This window comes from Saccopteryx leptura, chromosome 9 (assembly GCF_036850995.1).
Source record: "Saccopteryx leptura isolate mSacLep1 chromosome 9, mSacLep1_pri_phased_curated, whole genome shotgun sequence".
Lineage (NCBI taxonomy): Eukaryota > Metazoa > Chordata > Mammalia > Chiroptera > Emballonuridae > Saccopteryx > Saccopteryx leptura.
In genome coordinates this window covers 14552751-14562100 of record NC_089511.1, presented here as the reverse complement: position 1 = coordinate 14562100, position 9350 = coordinate 14552751, and the positions used below count along the sequence as shown (strand labels likewise).

The 9350-nt window shown below is 39.0% G+C and overlaps 1 non-coding gene across 1 annotated transcript; it reads left to right on the top strand.

Annotated features, from left to right (window-relative positions):
• The first annotated feature begins 358 nt into the window (after positions 1-358).
• On the top strand, positions 359-434 carry TRNAA-AGC (transfer RNA alanine (anticodon AGC)). Its single transcript has one exon. It is a non-coding gene; the product is annotated as a tRNA-Ala (tRNA).
• The last annotated feature ends 8916 nt before the right edge of the window (positions 435-9350 follow it).

Genomic DNA, 9350 nt, shown 5'->3' with positions numbered 1-9350 from the left:
TGGATAAATCAGACAAATATATTCCGATCATCTCTGCATTAATTAGAGTATCCGTGGCTGTATCACACAATCAGAGCTTATCCCTTAGGCATTGCTGAGGGTTCTGTAGTGCATTGCTGAGATCTGCCTTCAGGACTGAAGCAGCAGGTCTCCTAGTAACTGCAGTTGTTGGCTGAGTGCTGACAGTGGAATCCTTCCCTGTAATTGCCCTCAACAGAATACAGCGCCCCAATCCAAAGTCTGTCTTCTTCCCGAGGCAGTCCGCATCACCTGAGGACAGCTCATTTTCGCTGATGGCAAAGACATCAAGGCCGGTCTTGGGACATTTCTTAAAAGCCGTCTAAAGAGTGAAAGTGGGGCCCTGGCTGGTTGGCTCAGTGGTAGAGCGTCGGCCTAGCGTGCGGAGGACCCGGGTTCGATTCCCGGCCAGGGCACACAGGAGAAGCGCCCATCTGCTTCTCCACCCCCACCCCCTCCTTCCTCTCTGTCTCTCTCTTCCCCTCCCGCAGCCAAGGCTCCATTGGAGCAAAGATGGCCCGGGCGCTGGGGTTGGCTCTGTGGCCTCTGCCTCAGGCGCTAGAGTGGCTCTGGTCGCAACATGGCGACACCCAGGATGGGCAGAGTATCGCCCCCTGGTGGGCAGAGCATCGCCCCTGGTGGGCGTGCCGGGTGGATCCCGGTCGGGCGCATGCGGGAGTCTGTCTGACTGTCTCTCCCTGTTTCCAGCTTCAGAAAAATGCAAAAAAAAAAAAAAAAAAAAAAGTAAAAAAAAAAAAAAAAAAAAAAAGAGTGAAAGTGGGTTGGCCTTAGTAGAATATTCAGTGCCTTATTTTTATTTTTTATAAAATAGGATATTAGTAACTATCTCTAGGCATTATTAGGGAAATTATATGAATTGCTCCATCTAAAGTGCTTCCAATAGTGCCTGGAACATAGAAAGTACTCAAGAAATGCTAGCTAAAAGTCAGTTAATTTATATTATTTGATGACCTGCTGAAGAGGCCACTTCATAAAGCGTAGAATGTTTATGATCCCCTCAATTGTCATTAAAGTGGTCTGGGTTACCTTTATTCCCGTTACTTAGTAAGAAAATAAATGGCAGTGTAGGAGGAGAGTGGTGTTCTTCAGAAAGCTCTTCTTCATTGATAAGGAAGACCTTGCCAGGGTCGGTGTTTGATTCACTTTAAACCCATTATATTTAATTTTCTAAATAAAATTATTTTTAAAAAATTTCAATGTGTAATCTTCTATTATGTTCTTTAAAATTATCTCAAAAGTGTTCTCAGTAGGAAGATAACATTTGTGGATGTAAGGACAGCTAGTAATGGTCTCTTCAGGACCAGGAAGGCGAAACACCCTACAATGGCTTAGGGCGATATATGGGGAAGTGCAGTGGGTTGTCTGAGCTGTGAGTCAGAAAGAGTCACATTGAACTCTGGCCTCTGGGTTAGGCCCCAGGAACCTCAGGGGAAGTGACATGAGATGTCATTAAGGACTGCCTCTGAGCCTCTCAAAGTATTTCACTGCTATTCTATAGCCACTTTTGTTGTTGTTGTTGTTCGAATTAAAGCCAAAATATTTTTCTTGCTTTGATGTGCTGAAGTTTTCAAATTGTTGACTAAATCTGTGTGATTTCTGTAGGATTCTTATATGTTATATCCATTTCCCTCAATTCTGCCCTAGAGGATGGATACACAATCTAAGACATGGGAAACAACATGTTTTCCAAATAATTAGGAAAAGTTATGTGTATGTGATATGTGGATAGGGAGCAGACAAGTCAGAGTGACTGGAAATATCAGGCTTCGGGCATCATAAAAATCTGAATGGAATGAGCAGTGCCTGAGAATGTGTGGCATACACATAGCTCAAGTAGCCTTTAGTATACATGGTTTCCATGTAGAAAATACCATTGTTCATCCATGTGTGTGAGTGGTCATGAGTAATTAATGATCAATCGGGTCCCTTTTGCATTAAGCAATGGAACTAATCACCTATAAAAGAGATCATTTGAGGCCCTGGCCAGTTGGCTCAGTGGTAGAATGTTGGCCCGATGTGTGGAAGTCCCGGGTTCGATTCCTGGTCAGGGCACACAGGAGAAGCTTCTCTACCCTTCCCCATTTCTTTCCTCTCTTATCTCTCTCTTCCCCTCAAGCAACCTTGGTGGGCAAGCATGGTGGATCATGATCAGGTACATGTGGGAGTCTGTCTGACTGCCTCCCCACTTCTAACTTTGGAAAAATACCAAGTAAATAAATAATAATAATAAATTAAAAATAAAAGAGATCATTTGAAAATTCCTCAAAGATACTCTTAACTGGGAAATAGGAAACAGAAATATTTCTCTTCTCCCCAGATTTATTGAGATATAATTGACAAAGAACATTGTGTAAGTTTAAGGATTACATTATGTTGATTTGATATAATTATCTCTTAGCAAATGGACACCACCAAAGAAATAGGGAGATTTTATAAGTAATTTCGGAAACTAAATCCAATATATGCGTAGACATGATCAATTTATTATGTAAACTCTTATGGGTAGTTAATTGGTCATCTACTATTGAAATACTCAAAAACATGGTCCAATACTTAAAGAATAAGTGAATATTCTTTAAACATAGAGGGTTTCTTGATAAGTAAGCATATTCTGTTATTCTATAATGTTATATCATTATTAATCATCACTACCACCATCATCGTTGTCATCATCATCATTGTTGTCATCATCATCATCATCACCTCATCAGTACACATGAAAAGAATATACCAGTGTTGATTTGTATACTAAACTACTTACCCTTGAGGGAAAAATAGGATTCAGAGTATCTAAAATCACAATTAAATGCAGCCAGATTCTACAGACTGTGATCTAATTTGGAAAACTAGTTAAGATCATTGGCTATTGAATAAGAAGGAACAGGATGCATCTTAACACAGACTTTAGCTTTGCTAGGATAAGTAGAGCATATATAATTTAATTGGTCTATTAGGATTTGGACTTCCCAACATACACAACACTACCAACTTCTTCCAATTGCTGGGTACTATAGCAAGAAAGAAGGTCAAAATTGGAAGTCTAGGTGAGTGATATTTAGATTCTGGAGACGACTATTCAGGCTCTAAAATTTCTGCACCATAGTCTTACCACTTCCAAGATTTCTGGGTGAAGAAAGAATCATGTGACCTCTTGGCAGCAGGGTAAGAGCACTCCTATATTTAGGTAAGAACACTCTGGTTCCCATCTAGTCTGTAGGGCAACATCTCTTGTATACTTGATTTTATCTGTTCAAACTGGCCCCATAATTTTAATTGGTGGCTGACTTAATTAATTTGTTGATTCTGGATATGGTCAACCCTGGATGAATCACCCTCCCTTTGTCTCCTGCTAAGGTATAAAAAACCTCTGCTTCCTTAACACCTTTGTCTTCTGCTACATGAGTTCCAGGAGTCTTCCTCTGGGCTTAACTGGCCCCTAATGCATCATCCACACCAACAGAGAATCCAAGGAGACTGCAGATTTTGTAAACTCAACGTCTCTGATCTTCAACTACATCATCTGCACAATGGTTATATTTTTCCTCCCAGAGTCAAGGTGGATATTAAATAATAATAAATAATAACTTGTAAAAGTACTTAGCACTGTACCATTAGACAGTTAAAAGCAATTAAATATATTTAAACCTATAATAAAAATAATACAAAGGCAAGGAAAATGAAGAGAAAGAGACACTATGATTTATAATTACATATTGTAAAAAGATACAAAAGCATCTAAAAATGGGTATTGGAAGATCTGAGCTTCCTTTAACTATTCCACTTGGTCTATGTGCCCTTCAATCATTTATTTCCCCCCTTGGTAGGTTTCAGCTTCCTGTCGTAGTGACTCCAGTAACTTGTCCTTAAATCCCTGTTATCTATTTTAGTTGAAGAAAGATCAAGACAGGCCATGAAAAATTTCAACATCTTCCCTATGGCTCAATAAAATGACAGAACAATAATAAAAACCCTCTCATTAAGAATGAACTTGTTCAGGATATGGTTCAAGATGTTAGACGATTTTGTCATAATTGTCCTCCCGTTCATTTTCATGGTTTTATCTGACCTAGAAGTTCTCATGACACCCTGATAATTTGTTTAAACTTCTACTTCCTCACAAAGTATGGCATTCCAAAGACCAGACGCCAAAACTACACTCATAAATATTTCTGAGACACAGAACCAAGTGTCACAGCTTTGCCACTAACATGTTAAGATTGCAATGACTCATTCTTTCTCTTTGTGCCTTAATCTTCACATCTATATTGGACTAGAATCAAATCATTTTAGAGGTGACAGCAAGTTTCAAAGCTGTAACAATTTGAAAAGCCCCTATTCCCGTATTAAAAAAAAACAACAACTCAGCTTTATGAATTTTGGCACCATGCATATTCTAATAAACGTGTTTGGTGATAGCTATATTATGGACTCCAGTTCAAATATTCCATGAGAACAGATTTTTCTACCCTGGAAACTAATAGCCTTTGACATAGAACAATGAATTTAATATCAAATTTTGGCTAATTAGAACTAACAGCTGACTAAAGAGGTAACAATTATTTGTTGTATCTTTCATTGGCTGGAATTTTCTCTAAGACATGACATGTCTGTGAATAAATAAATCTGTTAGTTTCTTGCTAACTAGGAACATCTCAGTGCTATGTCAGGCGTGGGGAGGATAGCAGATTTATACAATAGATTGGGCACCTCTAGGAGCATTCAATAAACTTTACTGATGAAGAATTGGACCTTTGGACCTCAGCTCCACCTCTTACTTGTCCTGTGATGTTGAGCCAAGTATTTAACTTCTGAAACTCAGTTTCCCATTTGTGAAATTGGGAAGGATATGAGAAGATTTTTTAAATTAATTTTAACGGGGTGATATTGATAAACCAGGGTACATATGTTCAGAGAAAACATCTCCCGATTATTTTGACATTTGATTATGTTGCATACCCCTCACCCAAAGTCAAATTGTCTTCCGTCCCCTTCTATCTGATATTCTTTGTGCCCCTTCCCTCCCCCCACTCCCTCCCTCACTTTCCTCCCCCCTTCCTCCCCTCCCCTTCCTTCCCCCTCTCCCCCCCATTACCATCACATTCTTGTCCATGTCTCTGAGTCTCATTTTTATGTCCCATCTATATATGGAATCATATAGTTCTTAGTTTTTTCTGATTTACTTATTTCACACAGTATAATGTTATTAAGGTCCATATATATATATATACTATGGAACACTACTCAGCCATAAGAAATTATGACATCGGATCATTTACAATAACATGAATGGACCTTGATACGAATAGAATTTAATGAAATACGTAATTGCATGTTCTTTTCATCGGCACATTGAGTTACACGCAGTGAATCACAATGCATGCTAATTATTATCATTGTTGTCATTATTCATGTTCTGGATTGAAACTACAATATAGTCGTTTAGAACTTGAGATGTCCTCACTTACACCATTGTTTTTATTTAATTTTCAAAGCAGTTCCCTGAGGGACATTTTGTTATTCCAATGTAAACACAATGAATCCACAAAATATAATAACCATCATGGTTATCTATGTAGGAATGGCCACATACACACTAGAAACCTGGGTTAAGACTCTTTTTCTCTCTGAGGTCACTGGCTTGAGCGCAGGCTCATCCAGCTGGAGGGCAGGGTCACTGGCTTGAGCCCAAAGGTTGCTGGAGTGAATCCAAGGTCATTGACTTGAGCAAGGGGTCATTCACTCTGCTGTAGCCTCCCCTGGTCAAGGCACATATGAGAAAACAATCAATAAACAGCTAAGGAGCCACAACAAAGAGTTGATGCTTCTCATCTCTCTCCCTTCAAGTCTGTCTGTCCCTATCTGTCTCTCTCTCTGTCTCTGTCACACACACAAAAAAGACTTTTTCTATTATATACCATGTCATGTCTCGGTCATAATCAAAAGTATAGGCCTCTCTACCACATATGTCTTTTGAAATTATCAAGAAGCATTAGCCTGACCAGGCGGTGGCTCAGTAGATAGAGCATCAAACTGGGACTCAGAGCACCCAGGTTCAAAACCTGGAGGAGGTCGCAGGCTGGAGCACGGGCTCATCTGGTTTGAGCAAGGCTCAACACCAACTTGAGCCCAAGGTAACTGGCTTGAGCAAGGGGTCACTCTGTCTGCTGAAGGCCTGCGGTCAAGGCACATATGAGAAAGCAATCAATGAACAACTAAGGTGACACAACAAAGAACTGATGCTTCTCATCTCTCTCTCCCTTCCTGTCTGTTTGTCCCTCTCTTGTCTCTGTCACAAAAAAAAAAGGAGGGATTAAAATTGGTCTAGCTATGTTCTTAAGAAAGCCCCCTATGGCCTTCCTGAACCAATACCTGTCCTACTTAAGTTTTTCCTTGAGCACTTATAAAGAGTCAGCAGTATGCTTATGAAGCATCAGCTGAGGGACAGATATTGAGGTTCTAGAGCAGGGGTCCCCAAACTACGGCCCGCGGGCCGCATGCGGCCCCCTGAGGCCATTTATCCAGCCCCCACCGCACTTCCGGAAGGGGCACCTCTTTCATTGGTGGTCAGTGAGAGGAGCATAGTCCCCATTGAAATACTGATCAGTTTGTTGATTTAAATTTACTTGTTCTTTATTTTAAATATTGTATTTGTTCCCGTTTTGTTTTTTTACTTTAAAATAAGATATGTGCAGTGTGCATAGGGATTTGTTCATAGTTTTTTTTATAGTCCAGCCCTCCAATGGTCTGAGTGACAGTGAACTGGCCCCCTGTGTAAAAAGTTTGGGGACCCCTGTTCTAGAGAGTCACTGAGCGCTACGATGCTGGGGAGTCACAGAAGGCAGGTCATAGGTTGAGCTGTGGCATAAATAAGAAACTTGAGAAGTCATAGCTACTCTCCCAGATTTTAGAAACTCAGGGGAGGTGAGATTGTGAAAAAAGGATTAGAATGAATTATACAAATTTTTGAATGCCATGTTAACAGATTTAGAAAGTATTGTGTTTTCTTAAGGTTCTCTAAAAATAGATTTCCATGTGATCACCTGGGGTGTGTGTGTCTGTGTGTTCATGTTTGTATATATAATAAGGGAAGGAAAATTGTGTAAATATAGTAAGAGAAAAAATATTCTGTTCTCAGATAAGGTTTGAACAATCCTGTGTAGGACACAGTAAACAAGGTGTCATTATTGAGAATTTAAATACTACATATCCCTCTGAATTTGAATTTCTCAAAGAGAATATGTTGTTGCAGGAAGCATTTCCAAAAGATATTCTACTCAGCATTACAATGTGTGGGGATGCCAGTTTTCTCAGAATATGACTTGGTAAACTGCACTTTGGTGAACAGGGAATAGTTATAGGGTTTGAATGAAACACTACATGTATTAGTTAAATGAAGATGTGGTAGACAGACCTGGAAGATGGCAAAACCAATTTTCTAGAATCATTCTTCATTTGTGTTCTGATTGGGACAGAGATTCCTCTTAGACTTATGATCTCAAAGCCTCCAGAGTTCAAACTAGAAGTAAACCTAAGGAAAAGCATTACTGTTAAGATGTTGCAAAGGCTTGCTCTGCTTTGAAAAAAACTGTCACACGATTTTTTGTGCAAACTGTCTACTTCAGGACAAGTAGCTCTTTCCTGTTTATTAAAAAAAGCCTATTATTTACTTCAAACCTTGAAATAGCTGATCAGCCATGAATACGTGTGTGATACTGAGTGTGTTTATGTATTTTAACAGTCTGAATTTCACACACATATATGCACATGAGATAGTGTGTGTTTGTGTAAGTGTGTGTACACATGGAAGGGGAGGAGAGGCAGAGAAAGAGAGAGGTGGAGAACACCATCATTAGGATATTTAGAAGTCTAATTCTCCATTGATTTATATTTTTAAATTCTCATTTAATTATTAATTATTAATCATGTGTAAACCATAAGCACTTCACATATAACACATCATTTCTGCTGCTCATGGGAACATATAAACAAACATACTCATCTGTAGGGAAAACTGTAAAGGAGACATCGTAATGTAATAGAGACAGACTTCTCAATCTATCCTCCCCCTTCTCATCGGTTAGCTCAAGAAAGCTGCATATCATGGACACTGTCACAGGGAAGTCACCCCCGGATATGCCCGCCCCACTCTGCTCTGCACTAGTAAAATTGTTGATGGGATAAAAGAGGGCATCAAAGGATTATTTTTTTTCTTTCTCAACATGTCATCTTTTTTCTGTTCTCATAAATGTCATGACGAATTTGAGAAGAGTAAGAGGGAAGACCATGAGAAAAAAAACAAACCTATTTTCATGTGATTCCCATCTTTAGCTTTAAACTAAAGTATAAATATGAGAAGATACAAGAGAGTCAAGAACTACCCAGCCTCAGCTTCATAAAAAAATAATAATAAATAAATAAAAATAAAACAGTGTAGTTCATATAGAATACACATCTGCTAGAATGAGTCCACAAAAATGTTAACTAGCTACGTCAGGTCCCTATTTCAATTGTTCAGGATAAAATTCTGCACTCCTCATACTGGCACGGGAGACTTTCCATGAACTTTCCTGTATCTGCCCGGACAGTAGTCTCTTGCCATTTCCAAGCTAATTTCATGGGAGGCTTTAAAGCTCATTTGTATTATACTTCCCTTTTGTCTGCTTCCTACTCAGTCTGACCAGTCCTTTCTGTCTGTATTTTAGGCCAGCCTCGTCCTCCTGCTATTCTTGCTGGGCAAACCCCTATTCATGTGCTAAGAGCCAACATCACAGAAGGGACATAATTTCTGTGGCCATGTGCTTTATTTCACTGCAATGCAATAGGCTCTTATTGTAACCAGGAGCACTTTGGGAACACATTTAGAAAGCAGACCTATTGTTTTAAGCTCTCTACTATAGCTCGTCTATGTCCACAAACATATGCCCTCAGTGACTATTTACAGAAATAATGAGCATGATCTGTTTATAAGGCAGAAAGATTTTTCCAACTAATATTTTTATAATAGATCCAAATTATTTTACAGTCCTCATATATATAAATATAATATTTTTTTCTGAGAAAATTAGGATATCTGATTTTCCTTTCACAAGGAACATTTCCTATTATTTATGAGTTAGAAGAAGCAATTCTGTCGAGGTTCATTTAACCCAGTCATGTTCAAATGTCCACCAGGGAAGTATTTCTGAATCTAACTCACGCATAAGTATTTTTACTACAGACCGGTTCATTTCTAATTTCCTGATTTTAACTCAAATCAAGTTGATTTTGATAGTAGAGTGGTGAAATTAGTTTTTAAACTAGAATATGAACTA